Source organism: Phacochoerus africanus, chromosome 2 (assembly GCF_016906955.1).
Source record: "Phacochoerus africanus isolate WHEZ1 chromosome 2, ROS_Pafr_v1, whole genome shotgun sequence".
Taxonomy (NCBI): Eukaryota; Metazoa; Chordata; class Mammalia; order Artiodactyla; family Suidae; genus Phacochoerus; species Phacochoerus africanus.
The window spans coordinates 134,151,690-134,177,667 of NC_062545.1; the positions used below are offsets into that span (position 1 = coordinate 134,151,690).

At 38.6% G+C, this 25,978-nt stretch overlaps 1 long non-coding RNA gene across 1 annotated transcript in view; it reads right to left on the reverse strand.

Moving 5' to 3' along the window:
- The window catches only part of LOC125121185 (uncharacterized), a 78,612-nt gene extending 55,038 nt beyond the window's left edge, over nt 1-23,574 (reverse strand). The window contains exons 1-2 of the long non-coding RNA XR_007133394.1: nt 23,470-23,574; nt 18,624-18,771 (exon numbers count right to left, since the gene is read on the reverse strand). This is a non-coding gene — a long non-coding RNA (uncharacterized LOC125121185). The remainder of the gene's footprint in view (nt 1-18,623; nt 18,772-23,469) is intronic.
- Nucleotides 23,575-25,978: the final 2,404 nt, after the last annotated feature.

Sequence of the window (25,978 nt, forward strand, 5' to 3'; positions counted from 1 at the left end):
TCTCATTTTAGACTTATGAGAACATATTTAATTGGCTCTATGGTCAGTTTTAGGCCCCCTATCTACAAAGGCAAGTTTTGCATTCAATGCTTATATATTCTGTACACAGACTTACACCCTAATATATAGATTCTGTATAATTAATAGCCATTATGCTATAATCAGGGACCCAAATAATCATAAGCTCTGGATTCTCCTCATGACCTCCCATAACCATGACCTGAGGGAAGTTTCGTTCTTTGTAGTAGCTCAACTAGCATATAAGACAAAAGATAGCTTTGTGGTACCTAAGGATTGCTCTAGAATCAAAAAATTTCATTGGAAAAGATATGTGCACCCATATGTTCATTGCAGCGCTATTCACAATAACCAAGACCCAGAAACAACCTAAATGTTCATTAACAGATGAATGGATGAAGAAGATGTGATTTATATACACAATGAAATACTACTTGGCCATAAAAAGAACAAAATAATGCTAGTTCCACAATATGGATGGAACTAGAGACTCTCATACTAAGTGAAGTAAGTCAGAAAGAGGAAGACAAGTACCATATGATATCATTTATATCTGGAATCTAATATGTGGCACAAATGAACCTATCTACAGAAAAGAAATAAACTTATGGCCTTAGAGAATAGACTTGGGGTTGCCAAGGGGGAGGGAGTGGGAGGGACTGCGAGTTTGGGGTTAGTGGATGCAAACTATTGCATTTGGAATGAATAAGCAGTAAGATCCTGCTGTATAGCACAGGGAACTATAATCACTTGTGATAGAACACGATGGAGGATAATGTGAGGAAAAGAATATATATATATATATATATATATATATATATATATATATATAAACTATAATAGAAAAAACAAAAATCTTTAAAAAAAAGAAAAAATTAAAGCTGTTTCTAAATGTTTTTAAGCTTTCAGTGAAAAAAGAAGTGTTTAGTTGTACTCTGTGAGCTATTGGGTTGAACATAAATGGATAGAAATCCACATCCATGATATTCTAAATTTACTTTAAAAATTAGTAATATCAAAGCAATATGTATGTGGACACCAGTATTACTCCATTTCAAAGGAAGGAATAAATTAGGAGGCTGCGATTAACATATACACACTACTATATATAAAACAAGTCAACAAGGACCTACTGTATAGCAGAGGGACATCTACTGAAGATTTGGCAACAACTTATAAGGGAAAAGAGTCTGAAAAGAATAGAGATGTATATGTGTATGTGTACACACATACACATTCCTGAAACTAACACATTATAAATCAACTATACCTCCTGAAACTAGCATGACACTATAAACCAACCCTACTTCAATTTTTAAAAAGGTCTGTGTTCTCTGTATGAACCTGAACCTTGAGTGTTTTTCGTTCCTGCTTACCCATGCAAAGAATCCCCCCACTTCTCAATGCACTAATGTTTGAGTAATTCTTACTCCTCTCCATTGGGTTTTCTCAGTAGTCAGTAGGTTGAATTCTGTCTGTCTCTCTAATGATCTCATGCGAAAGCCCACATAACACTTCCTCTTCCTCGACCCTCATCTTGGAAGTGGTCCACACTCGGTAACCACTGGCACATCCTCCCACAATGTTCATAATGCACTGGGCCCAGCCATGGACAAGCATTTAATTACAGACAGCCATCTGTTTAATATAAACTCCATCTGCCAGCAGCTTTTTGGCAGTCTGAGGAATGCTTTTCTAAAGGGAAATGAGAATTGCTCATCAAATGGCAGCAAGGAAAATATCTTCTTGACTCTTTCCCATTTTAACACACTTGGGTCTTCTAAGGCTGAGTTCATGCTTGAAAAATAACATCACTGTCACTTGACTTCACAATTCAAGGAGAATTAAATGCCCCCACAAACTTTAATCAATCTGGTATGGATTATTTCGGTGTTTTTTTTCCATGCTAGTTTAGGCTTCAAACAAATAGCCAAAGGGACAAGAACTGACCAAATGTGAACATGATTTCCCATGTAATTTCTGGCCATAATTTTATAGTTTGGCATCACCATCATATTTTTAAGTTAGAAAGAATACTAAAGTACATGACAATGGGGTTGACCATTCTTCTTTCTTAATGATACTTGGTTAAGTCAGTGCTTACCTATTCCCAGAATCTTTTAGTAGAGATGCCATGCCACAGATCCCCTGGGGACAGCAGCCCAGGCCACTGTGTTTAGTGCTGTTCAGCCACAGGATATAACCAAAACTGAGTGGACCAGGGGTGAATACCAGAACCAGCAATCCCAGGCTTTATAATCTGATTATTATAGAAAATGAACAGCCCTAAACATCTGCTGTCCAAATTACTAATTACTTCTTTGTTGTAAGGTGAACATCTCCTTCGTGGTATTTTATGTACCTGGAATCATAATGTCACATCACCTCTGTGTGTTTTTAGTGTAATTGTGTTTTATTCTCTCTTCCTTCTAGGTCTTAGTAAATTAACAGTACATTATATAATCAATAATTTCTGTGAACCATGGTGATACAGTAACTAGACCTGAAGTTTCAAGGCCATGAGAAGTTCTTTGGGTCAGGACCACAATGGGGAATAAGCCAAAGATACCAGTGAGCAGAAGATAGGAATAGACAGAAGCTGGCCAGTGTAGAAAAGAAGGAAATGAATATGCAGAAGGACACTGGCCACGTTGACCTTAGATGGAGCAGAGGGAATAATACCAGGTTTCTAACATTCCTTGGCCTTGAAGTTCCTCCAGTGAATTCTTGAAACAAATAACCCAAGGAGAATAGAGGAGAAGGGAAACTTAACTAAGCCTCTTTTGCTTCTTAGCAAGATTCTGAGACTCCATTCTCAAAAGATTTGGGGGTTCTTTAAGAATCATAGATTCCTATGTCCAGCCTAGTTTCTTATTACCAGTAATTGAAAGCTGGTGGTTCTCTGGATATTTTGATTGATTAAAAAGAGCATAAGGTTGAAGTTCACACCTGGATTCAATCCTAGTGACAAAACAAAGACTGAACTTTAAAGAATGGTCCCCTCTGCTTTGCTTGGCCAACAAGAGGTTGGAAAATGGACTTTTGGGTATGTTAACACATATGATGACAGAATATTTTGGCCCAAATAACTCTGTGATTGATAGTTGATGGAAGTCTGTGGCTAACTCAGTGAAGTAATTCAAGTTGAATCACACATTGATGTTCACAAATTTCTCTAGACAATGGCCTGGATTGACTTTCTCCAATTACTCTCTTGCAGCACCATGTTAATTGTGTAATTAAATGTAATTGCAGCACTTACCACAGTTTGTTCTTATCTTGTCTACTTGGATATTGTCCTGCTCACTAAAATATCTGTCTCGTTCACCACTATATTTTGCCATTAAGTTGCACATTATGGGTACTTAATATATATTTGTTAGACATGGATATGATGGGAAAGATAAGTATAACTGGTTTATTGAGCGTTGGTAGAGAGAAAGTAGAAGGCAACATTATGGGTTAATATATGTAAAACTTTTTAAACATAGTGACTACTGTGTTGACTAAATAATAATGACTGTTATTATTTCTCATTATTGTCTATTCCAACTATACTCTCAACTTGTTCTTTTCACCCTGGATGAAACCTTGGATAGGTTCTCTATATTTTCTGGTAACACCTATTTTGGCAGATGTCCAGGGCTGTCTCTCTCATTGTGTGTGTGTGTGTGTGTGTGTGTGTTTGTGGGTGTGTGTGTATTTTATAAAGGCCCCACTCCATCTCTGGGATGCTCTACCCACACTTCCCGTGATTCAAGCAAATGCATCTTATAGTGGTTATTTGTAAGCTGCTCTCCATTCTTGGTTCTTGGCCAACACCTCCTCTATTGAGGTGTCTTCACAATCCAGAAGAACTTTGCCTCTCTCTCACTGTGACCCAGTTCTGCTCTCTCTTCTCAGAATCTACATCTGGCACGTGGAGAGTGTCAAACTAGAAGGACAGTCGTTCCCATGGAAGCCATGTCTCCTGCTACCGTACAATGCTAGCCACAGCCCCCTAATCTTACTTTTAGATCTTCCCAAGTTTGAGTTGGATGCAGTTGACATTCTCAGACTTCAAACAATACATATCAGGTTCTATACATGGTTCTCTTCAAGCTTCTCTTCAGTTGACTTGAGATAAGGGGAAGAACTCCCCTTTCCATCCCCACAGGAGGGGAAGGACATACACAGCATACCAGAAACCTTCCCATGACAATCTTTGCTGCCCACTGCTTCAACCTCTCTTATATAGGTGAGAGGTTGGTAATAAGCTAACGTTAGCAGGACTGTTTTCATAATGTCTTAGCTTGTTCTACATAGTCTAGCACCTGGCACTAGAACATGGGGAGAGGGACTATCTGGCACTTCTTTTATCATTCTTGGACTTTGTATAATCTAAAAAGCTGGAAAACTGAGTCCCATTTTGACATACTGTTGCATACAGATAAAAGTGGCAACTCCTATAAAGTCTTGTTACACAGCACAATCTACTGACCTTAATTCATAAGGGATTGTAGGAGTTCCTGCTGTAGCACTGTGGGTTAAGAATTCAACTACAGTGGCTCAGGTCACTGAAGAGGCATGGGTTCAATCCCCTGCCTATTGCAGTGGATTAAAGAATCTGGCATTGCTACAGTTGTGGTGTAGGTTACAGCTGCAGCTCGGATTCAGTCCCTGGCCCAGAAACATCCATATGCTGTGGGTGTTGCCATGACAAAAATAAATAAATAAGGTCTTATCAAAGCCTTATTTGGTAAATTCTAAACTTTTCTCTATTCTGAGTTCTAAACCTAGTAATGTTCATGATTTAAAGGGGGTGGAATGAATATGGTAGAATTTGGGGACTTCTTTGTAACTGAGATTAATAAAAGTCAACCAGACCTAAAGGATGAGATATTCACTCCTAGTTTGTAAACATGGAGCTGATCAAAACTTGAAAAATCAAATTTAAAAATCTTAAACAAAAGAATTTATTGATGGTGGCCATTCATATTGTATCATTCTTCTCTCTTACACCTTTTACCAATAATTCTAAAAGTTTGGCCACCGAACTACCTTTTTCTATTAAGAGAGAGAGAGATGCTAATTTGGTAATACTTTTTCCTTATAAGTTAATAAATTGAAAATGCAGCTTTTTATACTCAAGTTCCCCTGGATTTGATCAATACCAATCAAACATGAGTATGAGAGAAGATGACTCTGGCTTCACCTAAAGAATTTTGTAAGGATGTCTGACTATGACTTGGAATTGTTGGGTCCGAACTGGGTTTTGCCCTCCTTTGTCTGAAGGTACATGTGAGAAGGTTTGTGTGCAGATCCTTGGGGGATCAGTGAGAGAATCATAGGAGAGATATAATCTAATACCCCACAGTGTCTTGGGGATAGTTTACAAACACTCTAGCAAGAGCTGGATACTTTCATGGGAGCCATTATATGGGCTAAAAGAAATATGGGGCTCTGTTGGTATTGTAAGCAATGGGAAAGAGCCTCCAGGGCTAGACAGCTTTGCTTTGTAGGTTGTAGGTGGTAGATAGAAGGAGAGTTCAGTGGATGCCACAGTTGACCAGGTGAGTTGGGAGGTCCTGAGCAGAGGCCAGGGGAAATATCAGGGCCTGCATGAACATACACGAGACTTCCATGGGGAAATCCAGGAATACCTTGGGGGAACTTTTCAGGGGACCAAGTTCATACAATTATATGACTGAAGGCAACAAGTCTGAAGAATTTGAGTCATAACGCCAATGTAAATTATTTTTTCCCATGAGCTGGTGGACAAAATGTCACTGAGATTACACAAGGTTTTGAACCCACAGCACTGGAGACCAGACCCTAACAAAGGGGCCGTCAACTACTCAGTGAATTCCTGCTTGAAAAATCAGTTGCCCTCGTTCTGATCTTACCAAGATCAAACTTGAAGAAAAAGTGCATTATCTTTTAAACCCATGTACCATTTTTGAATATCCTAGCTAAAGCTATTATACCATAATTAATATTTATACTTTAATAAAAGATTCAAAAGACAGAAATGCCCCAAAGAACTAGAGCTATAACAGTGAAATGACAGCATTTCTCCTGAGCACCTCTCCTGAGAGGCCAATGTACAAGAAATTCCCTATTATGGGAGCCAGGAGCCAGGAGCTGGGAGCAGGTTGGGCAAAAGTCCAGGGCTGTCTCTGGAATAAGTAAAATGGAGTTTAGTAAGTTCCCAGTATTGAGGGGCTAAAAGCCACAAAACTGAGTCATACATTCACACATCACCAAAGATAAACTGTTACCAAATGAATCAAAATTCTTAAGCCACTGAGGTAAAAAGAGCAGTTTCTGAGCTCATACTCTGTCTAGGCAAGGTTTGAGCTTTCTCTTGGATGGGCTCCACCCCCATCAGACTGCTTTAGGTGGCAGACTACACAACTGTTGTCAGAGAGTGGCATAGAAAGGGGGACACTGAGATTCCTTCTTCCAGTTTGATTGGTCTGATGGAGAATTCTAAGCAACACACATCTTGCTGCCTCCTTCCCCCCAGACGGGCTGCTTCCTGATGGGACTTGAAGTCAGAGGATGCTTTGGGCATTGGCTATTCATCAGTCTGAGAGAGCCCTACCCTGGCAAGTCTGTTAAATTCTTCTGCTGCCAGGCTTTCCAAAGATACTCTTTAATGTATGTGTGTGTATGTGTGTGGGGGGGTTTACATTCCATGCAATTAATCCATTTATAATGCAATGTTTTTTGTACAATATATTCACAGATTTGTGCAACAATTACTACAATCAATTTTAGAACATTTTCATGACCCCAGAAAGAAATTTCATACCTATTCCCAGACACTTTTCCTTTCCCTCAAATTGAACCCTTCCAGGCCCTGGTAACCACTAACCTACTTTCTGTCCTTATGGATGTGCCTATTCCAGACATGTCATAAGAATCACACAATATTTGATATTCTGCAATATATGGGTATAATTTGTGACTTGCTTCTTTTACTATCATAATGTTTTCAGGGTTTATCCATGTATTTATCTGTACTTGTTCTTTTTTTGATCAAATAATATTCCATTGTATGAATACACCAAATTTTATTTATACATCCATCAGTTGATAGACATTTCGATTGATTCCATTTGGGGGATATTATAAATGCTGATATGAGCACTTGTGTACAAGTTTTTATGTGGATGTTTTATGTTTCATTTCTCTTGGCTATATTTCTAGGAGTGGAATTGCTAGGTTGTACAGTAATTCTACATCTAATCTTTTAAAGAACTGCCAGACTGTTTTCCAAAGCAGCTGTACCATTTTATACTTCTACCAGAAGTATAAGAGAGTTATAATTTCTTCACATGGTCAGTAACACTTGTTCTTATCTATCCTTTTTTTTACAGTGAGTCTGGTGTGTGTGAAGTGGTATCTCATTGTGGTTTTTATTTGCATTTCTCTGATGGCTAATGATGTTAGGCATTTTTTTAATTGGTTTTTTGGCCATTTGTATTTCCTTGGAAGATGTCTCTTTAGATCCTTTTAAAGATACTCTTAAGGCCATGAAAATGCTAATGCTGGAGGGTGTGAACTCTGTGCCTGGTCACAGTAGGGCAGCATCATGAAATTCATGCCAGGAACAGGACCTATGAATGATCAGAGCCTGCAGCATAGCTAAAATAAGATGAAGAGAGGAATGTAGACAAAATATCAGAGCTCAAGGAATGGCTTTTAGAACACTGCGATGGTCAGTTTTATGCCTATAACTAGGCTGTAGTCCTCAATTATTCAATTATTCAATCAAACACAAATCCAAGTGTTACCCTGGAGGAATTTTGTAGGTCAGTTAACATTTATAGTCCTTTCAAGGAGAGGTAAAGCAGATTACCCTAGAGTGTCTAAGTGGGCATGCTTTAATCAACAGAAAGACTTTAGGAGTGGAACTGATACTTCCCTGAAGAAGTAATTCCGTCCAGGGACTGCAGCCTCTACTCACAAAGAGCTTCAGCTGAGGAGTTCCCTTGTGGCCTAGGGGTTAAGGATCTGGTGTTGTCACTGCTATGTCTCAGGTCGCTGCTGTAGTGTGGGTTCGATCCCTGACTGGGTACTTCCACATGCCATGTGTTTGTCCCCCTCCCCCCACCAAAAAAAGAGAAAAGCTTCAGCCTACCCTAGGGATTTTGGACTTGCCTAGCCAGCAAGTTAAAGAGAAAGCCACAATCATGTAACATGTCCTACCAGCTCTATATCTCTGGTAAAACTGTGACTGATATAGACACCAACGTGTTTCTGACATATCCAGAAGGGCTTCTAGTTTTCCCTGGTACAGGAAGATACAGGAAACATCGATGATGGAAAACCATTCTCTCTAAGTAATTCTGAAATGGGAAAAATTGTAAACATGGTTATGCTCCCCCCTTTCATGCCCTCACCTTCCAGGTCACAGGTCTTCCTCTGCCATATTTGCCCCTTATCTTCTGACTGTTGACAGCAGCAGTAATTCTCAACCAGGGGCATTTTTACCCGGAGATATTTGGTAATATCCGGAAACATGTGTGGTTGTCACAAGTGGGTGGGGCCTTTTTAGCCTCACGCAGGTAGAGGCCTGAATGCTGAGGACACCCTCCCATTGGCAGGACAGCCCCCAAGACAAAATGGCAACGGTGCTAAGGCTGATAAACCTTGCTCTACAGGATCCCTAAATGTCTCCTTTTATCCATCATTTACCTAGGAATTCCTAGGTATATACCTAGGAATCTTTGAGGCCTCCAAGAGGTATCTGCACTTTCAAAAAGACTTCAGAGATCAAACAGTCTTCTAGTCACAAACAAATTGAACCTATAAGGGAGCTTATTCATTTGGAACAGCATATACCTACTGTTTCAAAGACTGGACAGGTAGTAAGTAGGTCTGTGTAGCTAGAAACTAATTCCGTGACCCCATGAATGGTGTTGCTCAAAGACAACAGTAATATCCAAATGCCTTTCAGGGAGTGGTTCATTCTTGTAATGAACCACTACCAGTGGTCTGCTACATCTGCATTGATTTATGATAGAATCTCAGTGTAAGAAAGAACTGCAGAGGTTGTCAAATACAACTTCCCATTTATTGGAACACCGTATCACATCATTTCATAATATAAGGCCTATGTTATCCCTTCCGGGTATTGCTCAACCTCAGTTCCATGGCTACAGTGTTCCTACCTTCTGAAGTCACTTACCTCTCATCTCCCTGAAAACAAGTCTTTGCTAGGAATTCTTCCTAATACTGAGATAAAGTCTTCTTCAGTTATATTAAACCCATAACTCCTAACTGACCACCATAAATTCTCAGTAAGTTTTTGTCTGTGTACCTACTATTATGGGGGGAGTAAAAAGGATTATGACTCCACACATATTAAGGGTTGGAAATTTGCTCACAATCACTCTCATTAAAAACTGCTCTTCTGGAGTTCCCGTCGTGGCGCAGTGGTTAACGAATCCGACTAGGAACCATGAGGTTGCGGCTTCAGTCCCTGCCCTTGCTCAGTGGGTTAACGATCCGGCATTGCCGTGAGCTGTGGTGTAGGTTGCAGATGCGGCTCGGATCCCGCGTTGCTGTGGCTCTGGCGTAGGCCGGTGGCTACAGCTCTGATTCAACCCCTAGCCTGGGAACCTCCATATGCCGCGGGAGCGGCCCAAGAAATAGCAACAACAACAAGACAAAAAAAAGACAAAAAAAAACCTGCTCTTTTTTTCAAACTGAGGTTCACTGAAGAAATCGGGGGTGCGGAGGTGGATGGAGTTGCAACTCTGCAGTTAGGCCAAGTAGGAATAGATGATGGTGCCTAATTAGGGACTCATTAATCCTTTGATGTCTTCAAAGTTTTGCTCCAGATAGCCTGGCTTTGGCAAAGTACGGCACATCTTTACATTTTAGCCCATATGGCTTTGAAAGGAAACTCTTTTGGGGGCCGGGGATATTTCTGATTCCCTTACACTTACCTCATCAAAGGGTGTTTTTTTGCTCTGCCTATTTGATGTCTGAGAAGCCTCATTAGGAAATCATTTTATTAACCTTGTTAAAAGAGTTTCTTTCCTATAGAGACAGGAAGTTATACTTTACAGTGTGTATACCCCCTAAGGAAACCAGAATCTAGACAGATTTGGAGTTCTAGTCTCCAAGGCTCCAAACACAGACAAAATCCTTCCCTAAGTGGTGCCCCAGTGCTCTGGGGAAATCATTTCTCACCTGGGGTCTGCTTCTTGGCATGCCCACTTTTTAGGTTCCATTTTTTATGAGAGCAGGAGAGTGATTCCACTCGTGGTATTTATAATCTATGCTCTTGGTAACCTTGAATTCTCTGTCACCTTTTAAAGGGCTCTAAAAAAAGATTGCAGTCTAATAGGTCATTGGACTAAGTCAATACCTTCCTGGCTCCTTCTTCAGAAAGGAGAAATGTTGGGAAACCAAAGTCATTGACGTATTCATGCCTTTCCATTTATAAAATGGGAAAAAAACGAGCCCTAGCCAACTTCTCAAGATTGAGGATCAAAGTGGTCAGCTTTATTCTGCCGTTTTAGATCTGGTTGCTAGATCTTCATGTTCCCCTAGAAACCTAAAAGGGGCTGGGTCATCTTAAGCATCCCCCTGCATCCTTGCCCACCTCTTGGGCCTTTTTTTTTTGTCTTTTTGTCTTTTTAGGGCATAAAGAGGTTCCCAGGCCAGTGGTCCAATCTGAGCTGTAACTGCCAGCCTACACTAGAGTTGCCACATCCATGCAGGATCTGAGCTGCATCTGTGACCTACACCACAGCTCACAGCAATGCTGGATCCTTAACCCACTGAGCAAGGCCAGGGATGGAACCTGCACCCTCGCAGATGCTAGTTGGGTTTTCTAACTGCTGAGCCGCGACGGGAACTCCTCTTGGACCTTCTTTAGGGTATTTCTTCCAGAATTTCTTCATTTTACATAGAGCTTCACTCTCTAGCACATCATAGTCCTTGCCTGAATTGTATAAAAAAAGAGTCTTTCCTTTTAGAAGAAGTGGGATGGGTGAACTTTTACCCCTCATACTTGATAGAAATAAAAAGCAATTCTGATTGCTTATCCATTCCAAAGGCAATAGTCTGCATTGCTTTGGGAATGAATAAGCAATGAGATCCTGCTGTGTAGCATTGGGTACTATACCTAGTCATTTATGATAGAGCATGATAATGTGAGAAAAAATAATCTACACATGTACGTGTAACTGGATCACCATACTGTACAGTAGCAAATTGTCAGAACACTGTAAAACAGCTATAATGAAAAAAAATCATTACATAAAAAATAAATAAAATGCAAAAAAATTAGCTTAAAAAAAGCAATTCTGGATTTCACATTATAGTATTCAAAGAGTGTCAGTAAATATGTAACATCCTACAAATGCAGAAATATTACTGCCGTGGACAGTAGTGAGGCCAGGGGATCAACGTGTTTATCTCTAGAACACCTTTCTCTTCAAAGTCTTCAAGTTTGCTTCCAAAGGCTCTCTTTATTTCTTTGATTCCTGTGTAGGTTGTACATTTTTGATATTGTCATAGGAAATTTTATAATGGAAGGCAGGAAAGAAAAGATTGGTAGTAATCTGATCATGGTTTCTAAATCTTAGATAAACCTTGGCGTTAACCATTCTATAAGAGGAAAATAAACTCCCAAGAGAGGCAACACTTCAGCATTTGAAAGGGAAAGAACTAAAGTTGATCCTTCCACCTTGACTCATCCTGTGTCCCACATATTTGCTTCATTTCCTGGCAGATCATAAAATTGCCTTGCGCTGGAATCTTTCATCTGAGTAAGTCAGAATTCTCTGCATAAACAAGTTTCCCAAGTCTTATTCTGTGCCTTCACAGAATATGATCATTTATGAGCAAATTTGGTAAAACTTTCATTATCTTCAACCAAGAAAAACTGTTTCATCTACATAAGGTGATAAATACAATAAATTCTAATTTTTTTAAGTCTTCTCCACTTTTTCTTTCCCAAATTTATTTGCCTACCATTGCAAAAAGTATCCAAAAGTGCAGCTGAGCTCTCTGAGCTTGTGAACTTGGAGAAACTTTGTGTGTCCATTTGTGTCTGGGGCTCTCCTTCATATCATCACTCCACTACTATTTGGGAAGAATCTTTATATCTTCAGGGTCTAAAAAACAGCAGGTCCTGAAAATGTATTTGTTGGATGAATATACATCTTCTTGTGATGTTTTAAAGCAACAAGGAGCTGTCATTGTGAGGAGACACTTAGTCTCAGGTAACTGCTTGTATGAATCAGCTCAGCAGGTCCTGAAAATGTATTTGTTGAATGAATATACATCTTCTTGTGATGTTTTAAAGCAACAAGGAGCTGTCATTGTGAGGAGACACTTAGTCTCAGGTAACTGCTTGTATGAATCAGCTCAGCAAACATTTATTATGTGTCCCTTAAGTTTCCAAAGAAGAAAAAATCAACTAAAGTTTTATATATTGATATACATATATATTTTTAATTTTAGAGCTATTTTTCTTTGTCCCCCCCTCCCAGAATCTAAGTCACGCTTCTTTGCACCACAATATGTTGTTCCAACTTTCTTTTAATGAAAACAATTACAATGGCCAAATATTTGTAATATGATCAGTCCTTTTTGATAACTACACTGAATCTCTCCCACCCACTCCCAGTGGTTAAAAATAATCAAAAGTCAAGGTACTGGCAACAACCTAGGCTTTGCTAGCCATTGACCTTTCTCCTGCATGATCCAGTGAGAATGGAATTCTCTGCATGAAAGCAAAAGACTGGTAGAGTGAACATGTCATCCTGCTATGAGTACACCTTTGATTTTCTTGATATTATGGGGATTTAAGCAATTGGACAATTTTATAAAGCTAAGAGTAAATGTCAGGCTCTTCTTGTGATTTTAGGGTGTGACCACTAGAAGTCCTAATGTTTCTTCAGCCTTTTCTTTCCTGGCTTAAAGCAGAGGGATGTTTCAAATAAGATTCTCTATTTGTAGAATGGGAATATTGATGAATGAGGTGGAACATCATATGTGGTTCTGTGCATCTTAGATTATAGTAAAGTGTATGGTAAAAATAATCAGTGAGATGGAAGGATGAGAAAGGTGCTTGTGTGATATTGTAAAGGTTTTGAGGAGGTGGTACCTGTAAGTCAATGAAGAGTGGTGAGATTCAACACCAACAAATTAGAGAGAAACAGTCCAAAACTATAGCATTACCATAACCCATAGAAATGTTGAACTTAACTGAGAGGAGAGTCTTGCATCAGGGGAAAAATTGCTGGTGAAAAGTATTTTCTATTTGGGTAGCTGGTGTTAACTCTCTTCCCACTACTTCCCTTGAAACATATCAACTATTTCTCCCCAAATCCCTTCATATTGAAGTCCTTGGAGGTCTCCTTTAGGGTCAACTGGATTGATTTGCAGCTGCTACTTATTCAAAAATAAAGGATGAAGATGACTTACTAAGTTGGCTAATAAGCCAGACTAAATTCTTTTAGATCTTAGTAGTTGCAGTAGGAATGAGAACGATTGACTTAATTCTCACATAGATAATCTGCATGTTGTCTTAAAAAATTGAAGACCCAGTTGTTTCCAGGCAGAAAATGAATGAAAATTGAAATGAAGCAAATTTTCTTTTTGCTTTTTCCTCAGCCTGTATGTTCCTTGTTGAAAACTTTGTCCATCAATTATTCCTTGGCCCATTCACGCAAATCCTTACGAAGTATATTGGCTGGGGAGTTAACCTATTTCAGTCCTACCAGTGTCTCTTAGTAATTTCACATGTAGTCATTTGAGTTCATCTAAAATATAAATTGTGTGACAACTACTTTCTTCTTTGTTCATGTTTTAAATCCTCAGATTTTTGGCTAAAGGACACTGTGAGGTAAACGAAGTATTATTAAATCATATGGTTTCTGGAGAGGAGGCCAAGATAATTTATTTCTTCCTTCCTTCCTTCCATCCATCCCTCCTTCCTTCCTTACTTTCCCTCTTTCGATTTTTAGGGCCACACCCTATGGAAGTCTAGGAATTGAATCAGAGCTGCAGCTATCGGCCTACACCACAGCCACAGCAACGTGAGATCTGAGCTGCATCTGTGACCTACACCACAGCTCACAGCAATGCCAGATCCTTAACCCCCTGAGCAAGGCCAGGAGTCAATCCCTCACTCTCATGGATACTAGTTGAATTCATAACCCACTGAGCCACAACGGGAACCCTCTGTTTCTTATTTTTAATAATGCCTATCTTTCAGGGACATGTGATAGACCATTCAACAGAGTCCTTTGCCCAGTTTGCTTTCAAAACACGGCTTTTTTTTTTTTTTTTATAAGAGAAGCAACAGCAAATAGCTAGATGTTTTGGTCGGTTTTGTCCAAAGAAATTGAAATTTTGCTCCATTTGAGGCTTAATGTAGAAAGTAAAGTTTGAAACTTGGATGCTCAAACCTGTAGTAGTGCTATTTTCAGGCCTGAGTAAAACTGCAAGAGGAAATCCCTGAGTCCTTTTCCCAGCTGATGCTAATTGGCTTTCATTTCCCGTGGTGCATGGAGGAAGCAATTTAACATGTTAGGGAGTAACTTGAATGTTCCATACATCTCCCTGTTTCATTTGAAACTGTGATCTAGGATTCCGACTCACTTGAACCTTGTCCAGGCTACTAGGAAGACAGTTTTCTTTTCTTATGTTATTATTTTTCAAACATCTTCTATAACCAGAGGTACTCCAGGGACAGCAATTCCATTCATGGACTGAGCCACTATCTTTGGCCTATTCAGGCTGGTACCTCAGTAGATTAAATCACAACCACCAGGGTCTGGGCAAAGAAACTAACCACCAGCTAGCTGTCTAAATCCATCACAACAACTTTGATAATAGCTGCTTTCTTTTTTTTTTCCCCTTTTTAGGGCCAAACCTGTGACATATGAAAGTTCCCTGGCTAGGGGTTGAATCAGAGCTACAGCTGCTGACCTACACCACAGCCATAGCACTGGGGGATCTGAGCCACATCTGTGATCTCCATCACAGCTCACAGCAATGCTGGATCCTTTAACCTACTGAGAAAAGCCAGGAATCAAATCTGCATCCTCATGGGTACTAGTCAGCCTTGTCATTGCTGAGCCACAATGGGAACTTCCGTAGCTGCTTCATTTAAACTCAAAATGTTTTTTAAAATCTACTGACACACATAGGCTACTGTGTGTATTATGTATTTGTGAAAATTTTTAATATATCTATTTTATTTTTCATTATTGCCAAAATATTTGTGGACTATGTGTTGAGCACTGTCCTTTATCTCATGGAATGTATTGTCTAATGAGACTTTAGATGAAACTATCCATAATGAGAAAGGAACATAAATGCTTCTGTAAGGAGCTTTTTATATACCCAGGGAGGATGTATATAAAAGAGATCGGGGACTCAGAGAAGTCTTTTGGGAGACATTCAGAGTCTCCCAGTGAGCCACATAAATATGGGAAGGAAAAAGGTGCATTTCAAAAGATAGACCAAAATGTACAGAGCCATGGGCATATTTGAAGGTAGAGTAGGTATTCAGAAAACAGCAGATTGTTCCGTGTGGCTCAAGTCAGGTTAGGAGCCTGGGGAAATAATGGGACATGAAAAGAATCAAGCCATTCTAAGGAGCTTGTACCCTTTCGCAATTGAAAATTTTTGAAGGATTCTAGGCAGATGAGTGATACTATCATAGTTGGATGTTAGAGATACTGTGAGAAATGCAGTATTATGGGATGGTTTGGAAAGAAGTGAGATCAACAGTCAGAAAATTACTCAAGCAGATAAGACTCAAGTTGATAAAGAACTAATCTAGGAAAAGATTCAATTTGAGGAAACAAAGTGATAAAAGGTTGCTAAAATATTGGCTGTTGGGAGTAAGGGGTCATGCATCTTCTTGGGTGGCTCAAGGTTTCTGGCTTTTATAATTGGAATTAATATGGTACGTGAAAATAAATATGGAATAAAGAATAAAGAGTAGAAGAAATGAAAGAGATGCATAAAGTATTGGAAAGGGGTTTTAAAAATGAGTTCAATTTTGAACATGTGTTTTTTGACCTTTGTTTTTGGTATCTGGTAGGTCATTAAAAGTAAATCTCAAGGGAGAATTCTGACTAGAGCCTTATGGTTGGGAGTTATTAGCAGAGAAGTAGAGTTAAAAACCATGAAATTGGGTAAGATTGTCCAGAGAATGTAAACTGAGAAAATGGCCAAGGACAAAAATCTGGGGAATGCCATAATGTCAGCTATGCACAGAGGAAAAGAATGACAGAAGAGAAGGAAGTGCCGTTGGAGGTAGGTAGAAAGCTGGATGAGAGCAATGTCCAAAACTCCAAGGAAGGGTGTTAGATGATTGTGTTAGTTTCCTAGAATTGCCATTAGCAAAGTACAACAAACTCAAAGTGATAGAAACTTATTCTTTCAGAATTCTGAAGGCTAGAAGTCTGATGTCAAGGTGTGGTCAGTGCTGTGCTCTAGGCTCTTTGGAAAAATCCTTCCTTGCCTCTTCCCAGCTACCAGTGGCTCTGGGCAATCTTTCGTGTTTCTTGTAGCTGCATCTCTGCCTCTGGCTTCACGTGACCTTCTTCTCTTTGTGTGTCTCTGTGTTTTCTCCTCTTCTAACAAGTACTGCAGTCATTGGATTTGGAGCCCCCCTAATCCAATAGGACCTCATATTCATGCTTAATTAACTACACCTGCAATGAATCTGTTTCCAAATAAGGTCACATTTTGAAATTCCAGATTGATGTGAATTCAACCTGCTACGAAGATCAATGACCAGATCTTATGACCTTCACACATCTGTAAGATCCTTTGCCCTCATCAGAAACCATGGATTTTTTTTCCTGGAAATTTCTCAGATCTATCAAGGAGATTATGAATTTATAGAAAAAAAATGAGAAGGGGAGAGGGAGAGAAATAGACTCTAAAAGGAGAGAGGAAATGGAGTTGATGCTTATTCTTTACCAGTTTTCTTCTCTAGGGCACATTTAAATGTTCCCTCTTTCTGTGAAGCAGGAGCTGTGCACTTAAGATTGTCCTAATGTGCAGTAAGATTCCCCACAATAGGAAGGCAGGCCTAGGAATGTAAATCAGATTTAGGTCCTTACAGAGCAGCAAAACAAAAAGAGTCAAGTGTTGTGTGGTTGTTGGTTCAGGGCCCTGGTGATCACATTCCTATGTAATTTCTCCAGGGCATAGTTTCCAGATTGTCCTTTTAAGCTTTGTGGCTTGCCTTCCAGTTATTATAGCTGTATGTCTCTCATAAATTAAGTCAAAATACAATAAATAAGTTATTTCCCAGCAGTACTGAAATAAGGTTAAATGCATCACTGGTTTTAATCAAACTTGTCTATGAACTAGTACCTCATAAAAGACAATTCTCACAGTACATAGGTAAGTGTGAATAACTAATCTGAAATTTAAAAATGAAGACTTTATTCTCCAGGTAAGTATTAGGATTTGGATAGTAACACATATTGGAAAAAAAAAGATAAAGGCACTGAACAGTTATATTTTAGTAGAAAGAGAAAATGGACAAATTTTTCTGCCACTTTAGGAAACATTAAGACTGAGAGAATTATCCTTCACCAGATATTTACCACTACCAGATAAAAGTCTAATAGCAAGTCAAATCAGTAGGTTTAGTCCTAAATAATTATTGGAATCAAGCCATCCTTTTTTTTTTTTTTTGTATCTGCTCTTCAATATGTATTAAGAGCAATGGTGACTGAGATATGTGACCAGACATGAATTTCATGGCTATTGCTGTGTCTGCACTGGACCTCGAAGGTAGTTTTGAATTGACAATATTACTACAAAATCTTCCATGATGTTAAACCAAAGGGTGTTCTTCTAAGAATCATCCTTTTTGTCCTTTATCCTCACCATCCCATCCATTCCTAAAAAAAATTTTTGCACTGATGTTGTTTAGTATAAATAGAGTGGAAAAGCCCATCATGGACCAAAGATAAAGGAATTTTGCTATTGAATTTCCAGAGGAACTCATTACATGTCAGTTTCAAAGGCAATATTACCACATTTAACTGTAGAATCTGGTATAAGGACAAAATTATGTCGCATTTTTAACCACACTATCTAAAGAGTCAAAGTTTGTCAAAGATGCTCTCCCTTCCTTACCCCCCCGCCCTCAGCTATTAGTAACAACACTTTCTGTAATGAGCACATACATAGGCACAGAATCCTCAGTGTAGGAGCCACAGAAAATCTATCAGAGCTGGCATGTTAGATAAAGTGTATTTGCCATTTCTAATATAGGAGCTTATGATCTGGATTGACCCACCTTGTCCATGGAAGGGATAAATATGGTGTTTGTATAATATACTTTCTCAGTGGTCAGAAGAGCACTGGGAAAGACATCAGGAACCAAGCCTTCATCTCACTTACTGGCCTTAAGAGTAAAGTTCTGTTACCAGGCGTGTAGTGCTTTAGAATGACACAATCACATATTCTTATCCATTATCACTCTACCAAGATTTGGCTTGTCCCAGAGCCACTGGCTGAGAACATGCAGAGAACAAAGAGATCAGTTACTCAAGGAAACTAAGTTTAGGTAAATCTGAAAGAAAAGAAAGAAGTCCAAAGTTAGACCCTACCTGAGCTGGACAGACATCGTCATGGGACTGTCCAGTGTGGTTGCATGTGTAGGGTGAAGGCTGGAGACAACTGGTATCCAAGAGCAGAAGGTGGAATATTCTGCCTGCTGCCCAAATAAATGTTCAGTCAAACCTTCCATTGCACTTTCTGTTGATGACAAGGAAGGCTGTATTAAAATGGGATATTTGCCTAAATGTATGGGTGACATGTTAGCATAACCTGAAACAGACCCTGAACCTCATTTATCCGTATAGGGCAAAATGACAGTCTGACAGCAGCTTGCAATATTTAAAAATTTATATCAGCTACAAATTGCCATCTGACAAAGTCCAGGAAACACACATACATAGAGGTGGGGATCAGGGAGAAATTACTGTGACTCTGGCTTAAATTGGCCCTAGCCCTTGAAGATATATGATTTAGCTACTAATGATAACTAGGCTGATGTTTGTTAAGATCCATTTCATGTTATAGAATTGTGTCCTTAGAGTGTTATTTATATTTAATGAACAAAGGAGTTAGTTTTGAATATTAATCATAGAATATCATGATCATGACAGTTCCTGCTTATAATTCAGAAACCCCCAGAGATTTTAAAAAGGATTGCAGGAGATTTGTATTTTTAATAATGGCATGTTTTGTCCATTTTTAAATCAGTAAGTAGAATAATTATTGTACCTTTTTTTTTTTTTTGGCCAAGCCCACATCATATGGAAATTCTTGGGCCAGGGATAAAACCCTCATCACAGTAATAACCGGAGCAACAACAGTGACAACACCAATCTTTAACCCACTGAGCCACGAGGAAATACAATTTTTTTAATACAGTAGCTTAGGGGGCTTTGAAGGTATATTGCATTTGGGCAGTAGTCAAAAGTGATCAAGAAGGAGCGTTCATGACTTGGTCACAGCTCAAATTGTCACTTTCCTCAGCACACTAGCCCTTGATAGTTTTGAACACTGTAATTCTTAGTCATAAGGCACTGCTTAAAGACACAGAGCATGGAATTCTGATGCTCAAATGCAGTTGATCTACTATATGAATAGAAAGAATAATAATTCTGAAAATCTGCCTAATTTTGTAGTTTCATTCCTCTAATCAAATATTCCCACATAAAACACAGGGGATTTCAAAATCAAGTGCCAAATAGAAAAAACTTTATTTTTAAAAAGATTTCTTAATTGTTGACAATAAAGATTATTCATTTTTAAAATCCATTAGCTACCAAGAATTACCTACAAATGCCATCCTGATACTTCTCTTGTCTTATGATTTGAAAGAAGAATTATATGTACATAGGTATGCATCCACATGCACAGACACAGCAACTGATTTTGAAAATTTAAAATTCAAATAATTCAAATATAAAACATGTTTGAACAGGAAACATGAAGGCATTGTTAGTTTTTAGCTTATTTTTTTTTTCAGAGACAAAAAGACTTTCATACTCAGAGCAATATCAATTAAATTATCAGAATATCAGCATTTTTTTCCATGTCAGTTCCATATACCTACAGGGTGATATACAGAGGGCCAGGTGACACCTTTGAATGTAGTGGGTTATATTATGTGAAAGGATTTCTGAACTTAAGGAACTCAATTTTTGTTTTTATATTAGGCCATAAGTGTGTCTGCCCATTTGCTGTGAAAGCAGGTGTTGTCTTTGTTATCCTGGGCAGTAAGCCTACCCTTTGCTCCTAAGGAAGACACTCTCTCTGTATCCAAGCCTGTTTACTGTACACATATCCTTGAAAAGACAGTCTGGGAAAAGACAGTCACTATCTTTGCTTGAGAGATAAGCAGAGAACACAAAAGAAAAGGCCTTTGGTGAATCACCTCTCACCAAGGCTGGGCAGTGTACATCACTATGTTTCAGATTTTTGTATTCGCGTTATTATACAAGTAGCTAAAAAATATACCATGACATTGTGGGTTTTCACTAGAACTTCTAACTCTGAGGTGGGGGCAATCCATGTCAGAGGGCAGTATGTGTGCTTTGAAAAAAAAAATGTGGTGTTATCACTGAAAAAGAACAAAAAGAAAAAAAAAAGTGTCTCCTTGCTTATGTTCCCCAGTAGCACATCCTTATCCTCTGAACCCCAGCATGAAGCTCCTGACTAAGGAAATAGACCTTTTTCACAGGAAGACTAGGGTTTTGTTTTAGTGCCTGAGGGTAGTGGCCTGCCAAGGACTGTCTTTCCAACTGTCCTGTGGGTCACAGGGCCAGGCAATAGAGAGGAGTCCCCTGTGAGGATTGTATACGCCTGCTCGCTTTAGCTGGCTTCAGCAGTGTAACCTGAGAGTGCCTTGTCTGTGCACTTCTACAGCCTTTATCTGGGAGTGGGAAAATGAGGAGACCTCTCACATCCTCCAGCTCCAGCCAGGGAGCTGGGGTTGCTACAGGTGCCAGAGTTCTCCAGCCTCAGCATTGCAGCAGGACAGTGCAAGAATTGCTGGTGCCTGGGTCCACCTTCACCCTCCTGTGCTGGTAGGTTAAGCAGGGAGCACAACAATGGCGTCTGCCAGGGCCTTTGTCTCCAGGGAGTGTTTCCCCTGTTCCCCCGCTCCAGCTGATCCTCTTAGAGTTTCAGTGGACTCTCCCCTGCTTGTCATTATGTCAATGGGGCAACTGAGATGGCACACGAGCCCTTTAAGAGGGGAGTCTCCATTTCCTATAGCACTTTGGGACCCTTGGACATCCGCCCCATTGTTTTTCTAAGCCAGATATTTGGGGGCTTCATCTCTTTGGTGTAGATCCCAGGGACCAAGGAGCCTGATGTGGAGCATTAACCCCTCACTCCTCTGGGAGAAGCCCCTGTCTGTTGAGATCCCGCCTTATTGGGTGCTGCTGTGCCAGACAGGGTTTTTGGCAAGAGTGTTCTACTTCTCCTACCCATCTTGATGCGCTCCTTTTGACTTTGTTATAAAACAGGTGTTCAGCTAGTTCTCAAGTTCTTTTCACAGGGAGTTGATCCATGGTAGCTGTATATTTGTTGTGTATGTGGGAAGAGGTAGGTTCAGGCTCCTCCTGTGCCACCATATTGAACCACTCCCCCATCTTAATCGATATTTGGCCTAAATTCAAATACTTTATTATATGTTATTTTTTAAAACACGTACTATCAAATCATATTTTATCTTACATAAGTGAAAAGAATAGGTCTCACTTGTTTAAATGAAAATGAATCTTTATATATTATGTCTTACCAAGCAGTTATTAAAATGAGCTTTGTAATATAATAATTCATGGTCTACTGATAAAACAAAATGTGCTTATTTAAAATCATGTCACCATATACCACACAAAAATAACATGAATTTTTAGTTCTTTAGATTATTATGTTATTAAATAGTACTGAGAGGAATTTTCAAATCAAAGGAGGTTTGAAAACATCATCACAGATTAAGTTTGGAAAGGAAAAAATGAAAACATTTAATTAAGTAATAATAGTTGCCCCAGATGATAATGAAAATATCATTTATCAATACATACTCCTTCAAGGAACATTTACTGATCTTTTCTACTAGAGGATGCCAAATTGTCTGAACAATAGTAATGAAAATGTGAACATCCATTCAATATTTATGAGCCATCTATTAGGCTCTGCTATGTCCTGGAATTATAATATTGAACAAAGTAGGCAAGATTCTCACCTCCATCAATGTTACAGTTCAGTAAAAGAGGCTGAAGAGACCAATGAAGGAAGCTGAGTCACAATAATGACTTAGATTTTAGATTTTGGGCATTAGGACTCCCCTTAGACATGTTATGGAAGGTTTAACCATACTTACAAATAACTTGTCAATATTACTGACCTTTGCAATATAAATATAAAACTGAAGTTGTGAGTTGGAAACAGAATGAGAGGTGAAAATAAATGACGAGGGCTAATATCCTCCTCCTACAAAACTGTAGTTAATTTAAAAATATCTGTAGCAGCCCTATTCAATACAGTGACCAAGCCACATATGACTAATAAAATTAAATACAGTTAAAATTCTGTCATCCCTCAGTTTTACCAGCTATATTTCATATGCTCAGTATTTATCCATGAGTAGTGGCTATGATGTTGAACAGGTGGATACAAACATTTCTATCATCATAGAAAGTTCTATTGGACAGTTCTGGCCTACGGTGAGCAGATAAAGAGATAATGATTTAAGAATGTTGTTTGAAGTAGCAGAGACAGACAACAGTGGAACCTAAGACATGTGAAGCAGCTAGAATGAAATACAGGAAAGTACCTACATCTTCACCAATTGAGTCAAGAATGTCAATAGTAAAGTGAAAAATGCTTAGTTGATAAATTGTATTTTGACAAAGCACTATATATAGAATCATTGAAATAACAAACACTAAAAATAGAAATCATTCCTGCACTGAGGAAGGGGAGAAGTGGGGCTGGAGAATATTGGGTTTAATTGTCTATCTATTGATATTGTTTCATTTTTAATCATTTGCATATATCACCTTATTATTAACACTGTTATTAAAAACACTCTAGTTTCTTTTGAGGAAATAAATTAACAGGGATAAGAGTTTAAGTAGGCAGATTACTTAATGGAGATTTCATAATAGTTCAGGGGATAGGTAATGGTTTTTATTTACAATTAATAGAAAATCAAATGATCAGAGTCCGAAAAGAGAAGGAGGGAGGACAGCAACGAAAAGGAAGAAAGAATTAGAACAGAACATTTATGGACTGAAGTTCCTTGAAGAAGCCAAAAGTTGATACATACATTAAATTCAGGGTGTTTCCCTACTTGTGTACAGAATTTTTGATGCTTGTCTCACAATGACTCAAGGCAAACACATTTAGTTCAGTTCAGGGTATGAAACTCACCTAGGGAGTAGAAAGATGTTCAGAGAAGGTCCTCGTCTGACTCCTTATCTGCCCGACACAAACACTGTCCAAGCTATTAGAGTGGAACATCAGATACAGACCAGAGCATCCAGAGCATCTGAAACCTCATTAAAGAGTTCTTATAAAGAATATGGAACAAAGTTAAGCCAGTCCCTCTATACGCATAAGGAATAAACAGTGATCTTCCCAGGCAGTGTTTCAGTTCCTTCAAAGACAGGCCATTAATCAGAGCAATAAATAAGTATTATGTTATGACGTTTATAATGTTAATGCTCCAATTGGCAGGCTCCTGGCATGCACCTATGCGTAGAACTCTATGTCCTAGAGAAAATGTTAAATATGCAAGTTATCAGATTAGTTTTATTATCACCTACAAACTTACTGCTCTACAAAGTCTCTATTTTTCCTTGTTTCCCTTTGCCTTTAAAAAAAATTTTTCCCCTAAACATTATTCACACAAGTTAGTTTTCAGCCTTTAACAAAGATAATTGAATTAAAAAAAAATAAATCAGGGAGTTCCCATTGTGGCGCAGTGGAAACAAATCCGACTAGGAACCATGAGGTTGCGGGTTCGATCCCTGGCCTTGCTCAGTGGGTTAAAGATCCGGTATTGCCATGAGCTGTGGTGTAGGTCACAGACGCAGCTCGGATCTGGCATCTCTGTGGCTGTGGCATAGGCCAGAAGCTGTAACTCTGATTAGACTGCTAGCCTGAGAACCTCCTTATGCCATGGGTGCGACTCTAAAAAGACAAAAGACGAATAAAATAAAATAAATAAATAATAAATAAAGTGCTATAATTTTCCCATAAAAACCAAATGCTGTGAACCTCTGGCCAAATTTTCTGCAGTGAATTTAGAGCATAACATTTCCCCTTCACTCCAAACACATAGCAATAATATATAAACTAGGAAACCAAAACAATATAGACTCAGAAACAAGAAAGTCATCTCTGGGGACCAGGAACAGAGCTGAAATACAAAGCCATGAGTGAGACTTCTGAAGCTACGGACAAGCTGGATTTTGAGTAGGGAAACAAGAAGTGATAGGAGGCACTCAGCTTCTCCAGGGTTCAGAGTACTAAAGTTGTTCCATGCTGGAGTATTAAAGCTAAGCTGCTAAAACCACCCAGCCCTCAGAAAGGAAGATGGGAAAAATATTCAACCAACTTGGGTCTACAGATTTTAGCAGACTGTAGGCCATCATTGCTGGAAGATATGGACAGAGTCCAAAAGTACAGAAGCTGAAATACATACCCACTGTATAGTGACTGGATCTGAATATTCTCATAATCCACACCATGGAGATTCCCTCACAATGCCTCCCACATGCCATTATGGCAAGCCTATGGGATGAGCAGAAGCAATGGTGGAATCTCTAAATAGGGGTAGTGATAGCCTTATTAATAACTTATTCTCTGTATCCAATCTGGAGTTTAACCAGGAGATAGAGAGTAAAAAGACATATACACAAATTAACTTTCAAAATTACACTAACATCAAAATTCTAAAATATTAGGAAACCCAGTTTTTTTAATAGCCAACAAAATTAACCATTAGAACCATATTAATTCATTTTGGTTGAAATTAATTTTATGTCAAAGTTTGATTAAGACTTTAAAATGAAGATATAGAATACTCGGGGTATTAGATAAAAGAGGTATTCCCTTTTAAATTGATCAAAAGTTCATGAATCAAAAAAAGATGAATTAAACAAGGTGAGTATAAGAAGAACTAATTAGAAATCTTGTGATAAAAAAGTACAGCCATTGATTTGAAAGCACTCAAATTACTTTTGGCTAAACTCCAGACTATACATAAAATAAGTTAGTACTGAGGACATCACTAAGAATGAAGACGAGGGAAAAAAGATGAAAAATAGGAATGACCAGTAAGGAAGCAAAGACAAATGTAAGCAAAAGGTAGGGGAAGAAGCTCAAGCATACGTATAATAGATTTTCTTAAAGAAAATGATAAAATTAATGGACAAGAAGTAATATCTGAAAAGGTAAAAGCTGAAGTTTTTTCCTCCAGAATTAAAGAGACATATGAATCTTCAGATTGAAATACTCATAAGTACTATGCTGGATAAAAATAAATCCTCATCAAGGTGCATTATTGTTACACTGCAGAATCACAAGCGTAGAGAAGAACCTTTAAATGTTACTAGAGAGGAAAAGGCATATTACTCATTAAGGGGTAACCTTCATACATAAAACAGATTTTTTTTTAACAGCAATGATAGATGACAAAATACAAGAGGATAATACCTTCAAAATGCAAAAGGAAAATACCTGGCAACCTAAAATTGTACATTCTAATGAACTGTCCTTTAAGAATAGAGGCAAAATAATGACACTAAAATAAAAATATTTTCATTTGTACAAAGTTAAGTGTTCATCATCCATAGCCCTAACTAGAAGTACTACTAAAGAGTAAAACAAGAAGAAAAGTGAAGCTAGAGAAACTACATGAGCCCCAAAACAATAG